Here is a 17,303-nt window from a genome sequence, read left to right as displayed (position 1 = left end):
ATCATGTGCATCACCTACAAAATCCATGCTGCAATCTATTAAAAGCAGCTCAATCCATTTACTGGAGAGAGACCAAGAGAGAGAGAGAGAGAGAGAGAGAGAGAGAGAGAGAGAGAGAGAGAGAGAGAGAGAGAGAGAGAGAGAGAGAGACAAAAACAAAAAAAAAAAACACAAGAAAAAACAAAAAAACACATCCATCCAGCAAACTATCCAGAAGAGACATCATTCCCACAACAAGTATGTGAAGTATATATGCATGTAATTGAATGTAATACTTGGTCCATAATAATGGGATAGATGATGTGGAATGATTTATATGTGCCATCAGGTGTTGTTGTAACGATGTCCAGCTGAACAACTGCTATGGACAATAGTGTCTGTCCCTGTGGGCAGTAGGCCATAGCTGTCAACTGTGCAGATCAGCACTGACTGACAAGATGTAAGCCGTCATAGTGTGTGTTGTGTAATGCAAAATGTGGCCAATAACTGGTGATGGAAGTAATGCTGTTATGATGGACACGTGGGTTGCCGATTCCACCACCTGCAGGACAGTCATGTTAACTTGTAATGTATCATGCAGAAATGCCATAGGTGTGTAATAGGCTTACCTGCAATCTTTCCCTATATATACCCCCTAATGTTAGGCTGTGTCCACATGTAGAACCTGTCTATGTTGTAGCAAGGCAGAACAGTGCAGCTGTGCAGGAAGGAGAGTTAGAGAGTGTGGATCTGATGTCAGAATGCACCCCTATATATGCATATATATATATATATATATATATATATATATATATGTGTGTGTGTGTGTGTGTGTGTGTGTGTGTGTGTATATATATATATATATATATATATATATATATATATATATATATATATATATATATATATATATATATATATATATATATATATATATATGTATATATGTATATATATATATATATATATATATATATATATATATATATATATATATATATATATATATATATATATATATATATATATATATATATATATATATATATATATATATATATATATATATATATATATATATATATATATATATATATATATATATATATATATATATATATATATATATATATATATATATATATATATATATATATATATATATATATATATATATATATATATATATATATATACACAACTCATAATATATATCCGTACACACACACACACACACACACATATATATATATATATATATATATATATATATATATATAAGTGTGTGTGTCTGTATGGCTACTTATATACAAACACACACACACACACACACATACGTAAATAATTACATGTCCTCTTGTTTTGCATCACAGTGCTGCATGCTATGTGTGAGGGAACAACACACATATCAATACACACACACACACACACACACACACACACACATACATATATATATATATATATATATATATATATATATATATATATACATATATATATGTGTACATATACAGTGTGTGCAAAATGGACAGTTATGTCACGTGTGACCCCCATGTTGGGAACACATTGCCCTTATTTTTGAAGGTGGGATTGGGAATTTGGGGAGGGATAGCAGGTATATTTATGGAGGTGAGTTGGGTTGGATAAGAAGACAGCCTACAGGGGTGGTATATGACACATGTGGTTGGTAAACACCCTGGATGGGGAGTGTCATCTGTGATGTGGAAGCCCCATGAGCCCCCATATAGAAACAATGGGAACAAGGCCTCACCAATGGCCAGTCACAACATCAGCTTCATGGCCCTGAAGGTGCCTGGGCTAGAGGCTGTGCAGGAGGAACATGTGGACCCTATGAGTGTGTACTGAGGGCCTCAAGGTGCTGTAGCATGTCCCCCAAGACTCTGTGGAGCTCCGTATGCACTAGACCCTGGACCTGACCTTGTGTGATAGTATCATGTCTATGTGTGCCCCCAGTGGGGGGAAACACCATCCCCTGAGGTGGTTCCACCTGAAGGTAGTGCAGGACCCATAGATGAGGAAGCCCCATGGTGGGTCCCACATGTGATGTGACCTGGTAACATGGCCAGATGAGGTGGGAGAGGTGGTTCTGCTGGCAAATGTTCCCTACACATGCTATTGTGTCACTGTTATAATACATATGTGGATAGTAATAGTCCACACATTCCCGGATCATGTCCAACAGCATGCATAGATATCCCCAATAACACAAAAGAGCAGATGTGCAGCAATCACATAGCAAACAGAACATGTGCATATATGGAACCATAGCGTCCCTTACAATGGCCAGCAATGATAGTGGCCCACAGGGAACATGGCTGCAAACACATAGCACAAAGTGTTGTACAATACGATATGTGTCCCAATGTTAGGTATTCTGTAGACATACCTATTGAGCTGTGTAATCAGATTGTTGTTGCAGATATGGTGGGGCATGACAGAGATGTGTATTAAAAACTATGATAACCTTGCTGTATGAGGTGCTCAGACCTGTTTCCATCCTTATGTCGTTCTGGCAAGATGTCCCATGAGATGCTTCCCGGTTATACAGCGGACAAGAATGAGGTCATCATCACACACCTGGTGCAGCACTACCAGGTCTTGTTTGGCCGAACAGCCCATGAGCAGCAGGAGCAGACTGCCCTGTGGAACAATCTTGTCCACAGGGTAAACTATGTCAGCCTGCATAACCGCAGCTATGATCAGGTCCAGCATCATTACACAAACCTACTACACAATGCCCTTTGGCATGCTGCTGCAGTCAGGGGGGATCAGCTCGCAACACGGGGGGGTCATGCCATCCAGTCCCCCTGACACATGTTGAGGAGCTCCTTGAAAGCCTCGGAGTACCTGCCCACCCGCCCACACAACACCTGGCAGAAAGCATAGTGGAGGTGGGTGCTACCCATACAATGGCAGAGGAGCATGTAGGTAAGGCCACAGGGCACATCAGTAGACCACTGTTGCGTATCCATCTGCATCTGTACAGGTAGATCATGCATATGTGAGATGACATATATATAGTCTGTTGCTGCATCATAGTAATAAACAGATGTGCATAATCTGTAGTATTGTGGGCTTGTACTGTTGATGTACTGTAATGCTGCACCCACCCTGTACCAGTGCCACAGCTGTGGCTACTGACATCACATCTCTCACACACTTGTGTAGGTCCCTCTGTTATACCTCTAAGGCAGCAGTCTGTAGCTGGTGAGTATGGTGTTTGTTCAGGTTTGCTAATACACCGGTCATGTTATGGCTATGGTATATTCCATGCACACATTTAACACACCTACCCATAATGCATGCCATACATGTTCAAGTATTGTTGCTGTTAACTGCACTGCATCACAGTGGTCACCATGATGGTGTATCTGAAGGGTATGACAGACTCCTGAAATATAACTAACATCCTGTCATTGCAAAATGTGTGCACAGAGATGAACATAATGGTGGGACAAATGGCCTACAATAGAGACATGTGTGAAACATCACCCTTATACACTGCTACAACAGTGTATATACCAGTATTACAATGGCAACTGTAACAGATCTACAGTACGGCATATCACAATAATGCAGTCCACAACCCTTACAACCTGCAATGTGGTCCTAACATGAGGAATGAGTGTGTAATATGGAATCGTATATTAGGACAGCAAATATGGGGACTACATACCTTCACAAACACTGGAAGCATATAAGCGCACACACTCCAGATAAAATATAGTGGAAGCAGCTGTTGAGGTACTGACTGCATGCATTTGTCATGGAAATGCACCTTCCAGCAAGTACATGTCCCCAATGTCACACCAAGAAATGGTCTGCTGTCCAAGACGTTTGGCCATCAAATGTGCCCACTTACCTGGAACAGAGGCAGTCGTGGCTTGCACACACTTTACATGCCATGGCGTGGATCCCAAACCCAAGTAGCACCCAGGAGTTGGACATGTAGCCATACCTCACCATTGCATATACCATGGCAAAGAGTGCAGACAGTCATGTATGTGGTGAGGATGTATGGGACAGGAATAATGTAGGAAATAAACAGATGGCCATCCAAGAGAGATGATGTCACATGTATCAAACCGGTCATGCAGGCTGCCTAGTAACACGCCACAACACTGAGGGGGTTACAGAAATGTCTAGAAAGTACTAGCTGTGCATTACCCATGTTAGCAATTGCCCGGACTCTGCATACATGTGGTCCATGGGTTAGGGTAATCAGATGTGACAATTGTACCACAGGAAACATCAGCCAGGCCTCGCTACAGGTAGCATATGCATAACAGAAGTGGTCACCAAAAGGCATACATTGCAATGTGTACTGGTGTACCAAGACCACATTGAAAACCTAAAGACCTTATTACGTAAGATACATGTGCTGCACAACCAACACCTCACCCCACCTTAGGCCCACCATCCCCATCTGTACTGTGCTGGTGACAGTGTACACCTGTATGCTTGTCATTCATTAGCTGGGTTTAGGCTGTTACATGTAGTGTTTAGTGTTTGAGACACCACAAACTGACACACATGTGTAGGCCATAGTTGTCAAGCATCTGCAAAAAGGCAGAAGGTAGGGAGGGGGTGTCATAATGACACAACAGTGCACTGCAGCAGGGATCCAAAGGATGCTATGAATGGCTGTATCTGCACACAGTCAGGGTCAGGAACTGTGGCAGACATAACCCTGACTCCACAGCAATAGAGATGGCGATGTGTGAACTCCAAGGGATGTGCACATGAGTTGACCTTACAATCATGCAGTGTTGGGGGACATGTGTAGGGCAGACTGTCCATATACTGGCAAATGCAGATGGCCCATGCTAGTATACCCCTTCCAGGAATAGTGACTGCTGTAGTACTCATAACAGTAGGTGAAACAAACCATCATGATAAGGGCATGCAGACATATGCACCCACGACGTGCATGCATCTCAATCAGCATCAACTCAAGTAACACATTTGTTTGACACTGCATTTGATTGTACAGGACATATGTCGCATATCAGGCTCATGTAATGTTAACATATGCAGTAATGTGGTCTCATGGCATATCAAGGAAGAGGGCATCATATCAATAAGGGTGTGTACACTCCCCATAGCCATGGTAAGGTTTGACAGTTATCAGTGCAATTGTATCGTATTGGTCATACATACATCGCTGATGATGACCTCTGTAAATCAGACATCAGGCATTTACAAATGACATCTGTCCACATATCATCCCAGGTATGTATCGCACAAACACATCGTGGCTGTGGGCAGCAGAGCAGACATAACTGACACAGTAATACACATTCAGCAACGGTGTGTACACCTGTAAGGTATGGTGCACAGTACATGGCAGGGTGCTGAACAGGTGCACAGCAATACTGTATACATGAGTGCAGTGTTTTCCAGGGGAAGGTGCATCACCTACTAATACAGCCCATGCATCACACACATGTATACTTTTGCTAGCATGGACTGACTATAGCTACACTGCATGCTGTTAAGTACCATATGTTATGCATATTGACAGATGTGTAATGGGAGGTCTGTGTGTTATATCTTTGTGCATCCTCACCTGTAAGTGTGTGTGTGTGTGTGTGTGTGTGTGTGTGTGTGTGTGTGTGTGTGTGGGGGGGTATTTTGTCTGTAAATGCAATCTGGTGGAGTGGAGGGGGGGTTGATGCATGTAGGATGTGTGTGTGTGTTTGTGTGTGTGTGTCTATGTATGCACGTGTGATTGTGAGGTTGTTCATACATCTCGACTTCCCTTTGGAATCATGCAGCATATGGAAATGGACTGACACATGAGACACCAGGAATACTTATCTGATATGTAATCTCAGGACAGCTGATAGTATAATAAGGTCTGTAGCATGGAACATGCATTGGGAGGGAAACTAGACACCAGGTATACTGTTAAAATTGCAATCAGCAGAATGGTGACAGAATACCCACATATGCAGCACTACAGATGCATTAGGGAATTACTAGACAACAACAGTGAGTGTATCCAAATATTACTGTTGTCCACATAAGTTAATTGAGCAACGGATCTTGCATATACTGAGCAATAGTTATCTATGACACTCCAGTGCATGACATTATTGAGTGACTGTAGTAGCTCCTAACATATGGGAGTCATGATTAGGATGTCTGGACATACCCAGGGTTAACACTGTATGACAGCAGTGAGTCCTTGTAAAACCGACTCCAATCAAGTCAAAGATGTAATGGAGTAGCAGCTCATGTTTTGTGATCACTTGTCTAGGCAATTAGAAGAATGATACATTAATGATTGGTATTAATGAATGTAAATGTCCAAGTGTGAGGCAGGATGGGGAACTTAATTGAATAAACTTGGGACAGTCTGTAAACTCAGGGACAGGTAGGTATTATGGTGGAATGTCAGTGTGTGTGTGTGTGTGTGTGTGTGTGTGTGTGTGTATGTCTGTACTGTTAAGCAATGACATACAGGTCTTAAAGTGCATTTCTTGTTTTCCCCTCACAGGTGTAGAGGTGGGTCAGGGTCCTTCCTCCATGCATTTAGATGTTGGTGTCCATACAGACAGTGAACATGATGATAGGTGTGTTGAGGCACAGGCGGGGTTGTCAGATGCTGACACTGCACCATCGTTTGACATCTCCCAGTTATCCACCCCATCCCTGCATACAGTCACAGTGCCTATAGATACTCCATCACCAGTGGCCATAGCAGAGGGACAGTTGTGGGTTGGTGGCATTGCACAGGACAGTGTGGTATCTATGGCTGCTGTGTCTGGACACAGCAGCCATAGCCAGATGTCTGGCAGGGTACCACATAGGCATATATACAAGGGTGCTCGTGGGAAGGCTGCTGGTCATCGTGCCCCTGGCAGAAGTGCCACATCTGGTACCACCAGGTGCATGTTTCAGGCTGTCATAGATGCGCAGGCACATATGGAACAGTACGCCAGACAAGGTCTGAGGCTGCAGAGGGCTGCTTTTTCAGCTTAAGTGACAACATCCGTGATGTTGCAGGTGCCCTCTGTTATTATACAGAGGTCATGAATAGATGGTGGGGTGAGATGGTGGGCCTCCTCAACTGTGGATTGTCTATGCTAGAGCATGTGGTGGGAGTGGAGCAATGGCCACATTGGTGTAGGCCAGCAACACCATCTGGAGGTCAACATGGATGTGCAAGGACACCAAGCTGCTCCCGTAGTGGCAGCACCAGCCCTACACTGATGGGGGGGCGCTGTCCACACCACACCACAGCAGGCCATGTGCACATGGCCCTGGCCAGTCCCAGGGGGGACCTGATTCCAGCGGACATATGTCATCATCAGGGGATTGTAGCATATTGAGGCTTGTACCTGGACATGCCTGTGGATCCCCTCGCAGGCACAGTTCTCGTGTCCGTGGCCAGAGGTGGTGAACTGCATACCCTGCCAGGTATGGTCTGCAGCTGTCCAACAAACACCTGTATAGGGCAGCCACATGGCAGAACTGTGTGCATGCATACTCACACACAATACACCTAGGGCAACCCCATACCTACACACACCACATCACCACGGCCATATCAGTAATTAAAACCCCTCACTCACACACATGGTGTCAAACATATGGCCCAGCCTGGTTCTCTGGCAAACCAACAACACATCCTGTGCATATGATGATACCTGTGCCACATCCCTGTCATCTATAACATCGATGCAGGGACAGGCTAATATGGTTCTGATGCACATGGTGACTGTACTACAGTGTACCAGTATACTGCTGTGTAACATGTTGTCAGCAGTAATCTTTAATGCTTACATGTCAGGTAGTGTAGCTGTCCAGCCATGATGCATTATAGCTATTAGTAACACTGAGTGATTGTGGTCTCCATAATGTTATCTGTTTGTGTTGTAGGTATCAATGTGTCAGCAGGAGGGGTATGGCACTTTGGTGACACCTTGGCTGTGCCATATCCTGGGTACAGGTGAACACATGTCACAGGTCTGTATAACAGGTACTGCCTTTGCCACATGGCTGATAGGTCTGGGGGTGGTGTATACAGGTGAGTTCATGGTAGCTGCTAGCAGCCCTTCTACAGTGGACAATGGTAATTGTACTGGGCGGTACACACCACATGTTTGTGTATAACACACATAGATGCTTAGGTTTTGATGCACTACACAGAGAATACTGTACACATGGACGTATGTACCTGTGCAAGGAACCCATTGTAGCCTATGTTATTCCACCAAGCTAGACTACGCAGAACCACACATTATGGAATAAGCAGTCTGCTAGTTTAATGTCATTGACGATGGTACTGGCAGAGTATGTGTCCCCTTCCCCAATGTAGTGCAATCCTCAACACGGTAAACATATGTGTGCTGGTGTGGGTGGCACACTCCTACCCTTTGGAGGGTAAGAGGTTCTGTAGAACCAGAGATAGTGTGATAGACAAATACATAACCTGTTAACATGAACTGTACAGTATTACGGCCAGCTACATGGGGGGATACACTCAACAGTAACTGCACTGATGTTGGCTGTGTCCACAATAGCCACACCCAGCTATATATACCGAGCCCAGTATCGCTGCACACCTATACAGTAAGGAAGAGGCCATTTACACAACTAATAATAGTTGTGATGGAATGTATGTCCACAGGATGATACCTGTGACATGTTAGCATATGCCATGCAGTTCTTGGACAGATGACCCCCTGGGACATGTATATTCTGCAACCACATACACGCACACTCTTATTGGCAACACTGGGACTAGACACCTACCTAGGTATGTAGTGCTACTAATGTGTGTGGCTTTAATTGCACACAGCACACAGCTTTTTGGATGAGGTGTGTTCCAGGTTACATGTTACATGCAGAACATCCCCAGACATGTGCAGTATGGTAATGGGGGATGCAATGGTTGTATATGGACAATACATAATGTGACATACCGTCATATACACACTGACAAACACATAATAGTCAGACACACTTCTGACAGACCTGGGCCTATCAGTGCTAACTACCTTGTCAGTGTGTCCAATGTGTCACAGGTAGATTGCACACAGCACATGCATAACTGGGCTGGATAGTGTTATCAGTTACCAGTATGGTTGATGGTAACAGTGGTCACCATACAGTGGTATATGGGGCATGTACTCGGGGTACCATGGTGTAATGACAGTATACCCAGCACCCACACCCCACTGTGGATATTGTACACACTGGAACCCATGATGACACTCTGACATACCCACCATAACACATTGACCAGGACTGCAATAAAATCCCTTGTCCATCCCAAGAGTGCTACTACAGGTATATGCATCTAATGCACATGCCACAGGCATAGTAGGGTGATGCACTGTCATGATTCTGCTATGGTCAGCAACATTACTATCCCTAATTCTGTCTGGTAATGCATATTGTATTAGGAGTATGTGGCTTTGGAATGCTGTACCCTACATATATACACACATGCACACATACACACACTTGCCAGAACTCAGTGGATATCCCATGCCTATCAACCCATTTCTACAACAGTGTTGTGCTGGTACTGCAAGGACCAGGTATCCCTTAGGGAGAGGAGTGTAACAAGGTACATGTACTCTGTTAAAGACTTTTGGTCGAGGCGCTAGAGATTTTTACTACTGCTGTTTTGTAAATAAATTCCTTCTTTGGAGTCGCTGGATTGTTGCTGTGGTCTTTATAATATTTGCTACATTTGGTTGCTGTGGTTTATCTAAGGTACATGTAATGTCTGGTACAGCAGCAGCCACATATAGCTATTGCAATGAGTGGTGCTGTGGGTGTCATGGGCCTCAGGGTATTCCGAACTACATGTCTACTAACACACAGACACTGATATTCTCAGTAATGCACACATACACATCTGTCAGTACTGGGGTGCATCGGTGCAGGTATTCACAGGTGTGTACTTGGCTATTGCCCATGGAGAGATGGGAAGTGTAGGGGATGCGTGTACAGTGACATTATGCCACCTGTCATGTGCCAGAAGGCCATTTATATACAGACACCACTGTGGTGACCCTCAGTGTGAGATTGATATGCATCAGCCAATCCTCTGGGTGTCTCCTGCAGAGGGCCGGTGAGGTGCTCCAGGTGACATGTATGCAACATGTATTACATAACATGGTTAGTGTCTGTCTTGGAGACCTGTACCCAAGCATGTTCTGTTGACTGTGGTAGTGTAGTTGAGGTATCTATGGCATGTGGTGCGTACAGGGTGTTGAGTCCTATCTGTGCCATTTATAACACAGGTGGGCAGACATGTCAGTGTCAGTCAAGCATAGATTGCCTGTACATATCCAAGATGGAAACCTGACATCTGCACATCTGTACAGAGACTAACAGACATCAGCTCGCTAACTAGCTATGCAATAGGATGACGTGTTGACAGATGTCTGACACCAATAGGTATGCAGTTACTACATGATGGCAGCCCTCACTGACCTGTGCTATATGGACAGTAGTATACAGTTATTTTCCACATGTCAGATCATTATCCAGTAGGTAATATATAATGTGGCAGAGCTCACGCACTAGAAACATGACAGTGAGGACTCAGAGTCCATCTATGCATGCAGGGGTGTTTGTTTCCAGTACTACAATTAGCAATCTACTCTTGCTTGTGAAAGCACTGTCAACAGTCGTAACATAATGATACACTACATGGCAGTGTGACTGCATATAACCTGGGTTACTACCCTTGTATATAACACATTCACATGGATAAGAGTGTTGAACAAGCCATATATACTCAAGTGTCCCAGACAGGAGACTCACACCACTTGCTACTGTAATGACAGCACATAGATGCATGTTATGTACATGGCATTACATACATTTATTACAGATGTCATTACCTGCTATGTTATCAGACTGGGATGTAAGCACTGGTTACCAGGGTTGAGCCATGCTTAGCAGGTGCCATCATTGCTGCAATATAACAGCTAAGCACATTTGCACACTGGTAAGCAAATCCTACATGGTATAAGAGCCAGTATGTTTAACCGTACGTTAACACCACTTAGCTTCACTCAAGCCTGTGCAAATGTGCTTAAAGCTGCCTTAACTACTCTGTAGTCAACAGCCCTTGTTCTGCCCAGCAACAAAATAAACAGACCTTGGAAGTCTTGAATCCAGGACCCTGCACACTATAGTCACAACAGTTAATCACTACGCCATGACAGCAGTGACTACAGTTGCTGTTTTTCCAATATATCTGTCAGTACACATATTGAATAGTATTGAACAATTGCTGTGACTTCTACAGTTGTGTGGGTTTATATTAAAACATCGAAGTATTACTTCTTCGAATGTTCTAATATCGAACCACTTCACTGGAAACACAACAACATCGAACACTCAGAACAGCAATTTTTTTTTTCCCAGGGAAAAAATTCGCTGTTCCAGCAAACATACACACAACACAAGCACACCAAAATACATAATCCACACACATACATTTCACAAAACCCTACACTAAACCATACATACACTACTAGCTATCCACGTACCTTCACCCAACCCTAACCCTAAGATCCGTAACTACCGCACACTCACCTTACCCGATCCCTAACCCTAAAGTCCCTATCGCACACTCACCTCACCCGCTCCCTAACCTTAAAGTCCCTATCGCACTCTCACCTTACCCGCTCCCTAACCCTAAGGTCCCTATTGCACACTCACCTTAGATTGCACACTTACCTTAACCCGGTCTATAACCTTTGCTCCATAGTCGAGGAAATAGTGAAGCTGCAGAAACGGCCCACCGAATATTTTCCCTAGGAAAGTATTCGATATTCTGCAGCTTTGCAATATTCACGTTCGATGCAAAGGGTTCAATATTAGTACATTCAAAGTAGTAATACTTCGATGTACAAATATAAACCCCAATTGTGTAGTACTTGTTAGTGATATTACTGTTAAATCACATATATTGTTATACCTAAATATACACATGTCAGATGCATACAGTGTGATACATCTGGGAAGGTATACACAACAGTAATGTTTACACATAACAAGGATATGGATATATACATATACATATGTAGATATATGTCTACATGTAGATACACATATTTACTCATATATGTGTATTTATACACATCTGTATAGTGCATGATATATCTGGCCATATATAGATCTATCTGTATATATATATATATATATATATATATATATATATATATATATATATATATATATATATACATCATATATGTATGTATATATATATATATATATATATATATATATATATATATATATACATATATATACATATATGTATGTAGATATGTATATGTGTATATATCTGTATATATATATATATATATATATATATATATATATATATATATATATATGTTTACCATATGTCCAGAACATGGAGTGGAGTCATACCTCAGCACCAATAGTCTCAACCTCTTAGTGCAAGGGGATGTCATGTATGTATTGCAGGTATATATGTAGACAGTTGCTACTGTAACAGGGGTTGTCTTAACATACATGCTGTGTGTGGGAGGCCACATCTGCTATTGACATGTATGCCATCAGTTACTGACAGACAGCCTAAGGTCATCATAGTACAGTACCACTGATATCACAGTAATGATCCTGTGGACTACAGCAGGGATATGATCAATAAATGTGGATAGTCTGGCACACTCCGGTCAGTCCAGAGGTATACACAGATCCCCTCAGTGCGAGACATGTGGACCAAGCCTGACAATGTGGATGTTAACAGACATGTACATGGGTATATCACATAAATAGTGGACTACATATGCCCACACAGTTTATGCATTCACACACTCCTGTTTGTCCTGACACATAATAACTGGTGGTGCAGAGGTCATATGACCACGTACTACCCACTAGTTAGTGGCATACATCTGTACAGCATCCCACTGCTTTGTCAGAAATATACAACAGTTATGGCAGCCCAGCAGCAGTTCATCTGGCAAATATCTGGACATAACATCACAGTGGTAATTACACTAAGCTGCTATGCATGTAACAAAGCACTGTGCAAACTACAAGCAGACTGCCACAACACTGGCCTATATTTCTTATGGGGGAAGGCACATGTACCTGCAAATATAGCAGACTCTACAGGCATGTCACAGCACAGAGTAACAGACACCTGTGTGAAAGTGCATACCCACAACCAGTGTGAACACAGCCACATATGATAAGCAAGCTTAATAATACACTATATGGACTGTCTGATCAACACCATCCTCATATGTGCCACTTACACACTAGCCCTACATATACTTGGCCATGACACAGTGTGGTCCGATACCTGTCTCTGGTATGGGACATGTGTGTGTTTGGCCCTACAAACATGTAAGCTGATAGGATACCATACACTGGAGCAGCATGTAACATCAGATAGAATAGGACCAAGAACAATAACATCTACCACAGTCTGTATAGAAGACAAGGTATGTATTCGCAATACACATACTGTCGACAGTCACCATAAGTACACAGTACAGCAATAGAGTCCCCGACACTGGATAAAGTAACCAGCAATAGTTAAGAAAAAACAATGAATAAAATAAAACTTGCTGGATACACACGGCACTTAATTCTTTATTAGAAACAAATGTAAGCGCTTTCACAGAGTCCTCTCTGCTTCTTCAGACATATTATGGCAGTTAAAACTTCATTTAAATAGTGATGCATCATGGCATCAACCAATCAATTCTATATTAAAATTAGTAAACCAAATAATAAGGCTTATGGTATAAAAATTTACATATAAATATATATAAAAAACACATAAAAAACACATATGGAGGCTGTATAAGATGTGAGACACATCTCTAAATTTTCTGAATACAATATTAAAAGCTATAGAATATATATAAAAATACTAAATAAGCTGGAGCATCAGTGCTTTAAGGCCCTCTTTCTAAGAAATGGTTTTAGAGAAACCTTGGAATTTAGACCAGATGGTCTGTCTGCTTGGAACTTAATGATCCATTCTTGTCCCAAGGCTTCAGTATTGTTAGCAATATTTAGGTTCATAGGTTCATAGGTTCATAGGGTGATACTAGGCTATCTGCCCTACTGCATTTATAAGCCTAGCCAGAGTGTGTTTGGCTTTCGCCACCCTTTTAGATTAGTTGACTGTGCTTCTGTATAGTAGGTCACAGAAGGTAGCCCTTTTAAGGTTAGTTTACTGTACCTCTGTCAAGCAGGGACACAGAAGAGATCCCAGGGTTAAACTTACAATCTCCCATCCACTCATCAAGATTTCTCTTGAAGAGGGTCAGTGAGGGGCTCTGCCTAACATGGATTGGGATTTTGTTCCAGAGTGAGGGGAGCATCTGGGATATGAATCTGTCCCTCCAGCATGTCCTATTTATTTCTGTGCTGAGGTTCAAGTCCCTGGAGCATGTAGCTCTAAGGGATTTGGATTTCTTGAGGTGAAGCATGTCCATTAATTCTGGGTAGGACATGGCTTTATACGTCAGACACAGATCGCCTCTGAGCAGGCGGTACGCAACTGAGTAGACCTGGAGTTTCTTTAGCCAAACTGCATAGGGCATCTGTTTGAGACCCTTGATCCTCTTGGTGAGATACTTTTGGGGTCTTTCCAGTTGCTGCAGGTGTCGGGTAAGGTACATCCCAAACGGGGCATTGTACTCAATTATGGGCCTGATAATTGATAAGTAGAGGGGCACAATGACCTCTCTTGATCTAGATGTGAACCCTTTCGTGATAAGGTGGGCTATATAGAAGGTCTTTCTAACCACTTTGGCAATGTGATTGTCAAAGGAGATTGCTATCTACTTGGGTCCCCAAGTCCCTAATTACTTCTTCTGTACTTAATGGATTACCACCTATGTGGTAATTTGTGGGCACTTTGTTTTTCCCAAAGGGGATGACTATGCACTTTTTTGCATTTAGCTTTAGGCCATGGCTCTGGCACCAGTTATCCATCTCTGTGAGACCCTTTTGGAGGATGCTTGTGTCAGCCGGAGAGTCGATTACGGCACCCAGTTTGCAGTCATCTGCGAACTTGGTCAGCCATAGACCACCCGTGTTAGCCTGTACCTCGGAGAAATATATACCAAACAAGAGAGATCCCAGGACTGAGCCTTGTGGGACACCACTTGTAACTGGTTTAGAGTCTGACATGGCACCTGCTATACTGACCATGTGGGTTCTATCCCTGAGCCAGTTTGCAACCCATCTTTTGACATAGGGGTTGATATTTAGGCTGGTGAGCTTATTTATGATGCCCGAGTGGGGTATTGTGTTGAAGGCTTTTGCGAGGTCCAGGTAGGCTGTGTGGACTACCTTCTCTTCATCTATGGCTTTGGTAACTGTTTCAAAGAAGTCAACCAGGTTCAAGAGGCAAGATCTGCCCTTAACTAAGCCGAATTGGGTGGGATCCAGTGTCTGGAGGTTCCCAATGTCTTTGTTTATGATTTCCATGATGATACACTCCATAGCTTTGCAGACCAGGCTAGTCAGGCTTATAGGGCGAAAGTTTCCGGGGTCTGTTGTGGCACCACCTTTGTGGAGTGGGACTACTGTTGCTGTACGCCATTCCTTGGGTACATATCCTGTAGTAAGGCTGAGATTGAACAGTGACTTTATATGAGAGTTTAGTTCTTCTTGCAGCTCATGTAAGACTCAGCCCGGGACACAGTCTGGTCCCATTGATGCTGTGTTTTTTGCTTTGGAGAGGACAGCTCTCACCTGTGCATCTGTGATCTCAGGAAGGCTACACTCTGTTGGGATAGACATTTGCTCTTTGGGGGGGGGGGTCCACCTCTTTTATTTCTGTGGACAATATGAAGAACCAGGAACTTAAGAAGTATGTGTTTCCCTCTTGCATCACATGCATTGCTAATACATTGCTTTCTTTATTGTTTCTAATATCTCTCATATGTTCTAAAATTCTGTCCTTCAATAATCAATTTGTTTTACCTATATAATAGTCAGGACATTTCATGCAGAAACTAAAATATACTATATTTGCAGTGTGACAATCAGCATAGAAGTGTGTATCAATTGAGAACCCTCTGACAGGGTGTGTATATTGTCCCCCATCAAATATGAATGGACCTGCTGTACACCTCCTGCAGGCAAACGTGCACATCCTATCAGACTTCACATACTTTGGCTCATCTATCTTTTTGTAGCACAATTGTCTTTTAAGAGATTTATTATTTTTAAAAGAGAAAGATGGTGTCTCTCCTATTATTCCATAAAGTTCTTTCACACTCGATAGGATATCCCAGTTGTTTCTAACTATGTCACAAGCTATATTAATGTTACTCGCAAAGGTCAGTGGTAGTCACAACATATTATTCTCTAGGTTTCTTGCTGTGCCTGAAGTTGTTGTCATAGTATTCACATTATCTATGGGCAAATCATTTACATGTTTTCTTCTTGTATTATAGTAAGGCTGACATTTCCCTTCTCTTTCTTTCCATGCTAAATCAATCTACCTTTCAATATCTTTCATTTTATACCCCCTTTCACTAAATTCATGCTTATGAATGATCAGTGCTTCACATAAAGTTGCATCATCATTATGTAGCCACATACAACAAACTATCTGTACTTTCAAAACATTAGCTTTTGTAAAACTAGAGTGCATACTACTATTGTGTAGGACATTATTTTTTCTGATAGGCTTCCTATACAATGAAGTAAAAATGAGTTCAGGGGTATCTCTTTTAACTTTCACATCCAAGACGTCAATCTCTTTATCAGAATACCTATAGGTAAATTTTAGGAATGGAGTAATAGTGTTAAGGTAATCCAAAAATTGTTTAAGATGAAGCTCATCATCATGCCACAGCAAAAAAATATCATCTACAAAGCGTTTATACCAAATAATAGATTTAGCAAAAACATTTCCTGTGAGGATATTATCAGTTTCCCACTGTACTAGAGATAGGTTGGCGTAGCTCACTACTGTACACACAACCACAGAATGCCCAGGTTATGTCCTCAAATATAACCCCTACTATACATATTGCAGTCTGATATTTGACTGGCTGATCAGGTATGATGTCAATAAATAATGGTGTACAGAACATATGCACCTCTTACTGCATGACGTATGTACAAAGGTTGACAGACTTGTAGCTGGAGGCACAAACACTGGGCCAATATTGGCATGTTGCTGTGATAACCTCATATATTTACTGTTGTAACAGAGTTCATTGTGACATATGTCCTATTAGGGATATGAAGTCAGTAAATCTCATGGCTGTCACTATGTACTGACTGCAATCCTCAGACTATGCTTC

Source organism: Protopterus annectens, chromosome 7.part0 (genome assembly GCF_019279795.1).
Source record: "Protopterus annectens isolate FY-2018-M chromosome 7.part0, PAN1.0, whole genome shotgun sequence".
Classification (NCBI taxonomy): domain Eukaryota; kingdom Metazoa; phylum Chordata; order Ceratodontiformes; family Protopteridae; genus Protopterus; species Protopterus annectens.
This window is presented reverse-complemented; position numbering follows the sequence as displayed.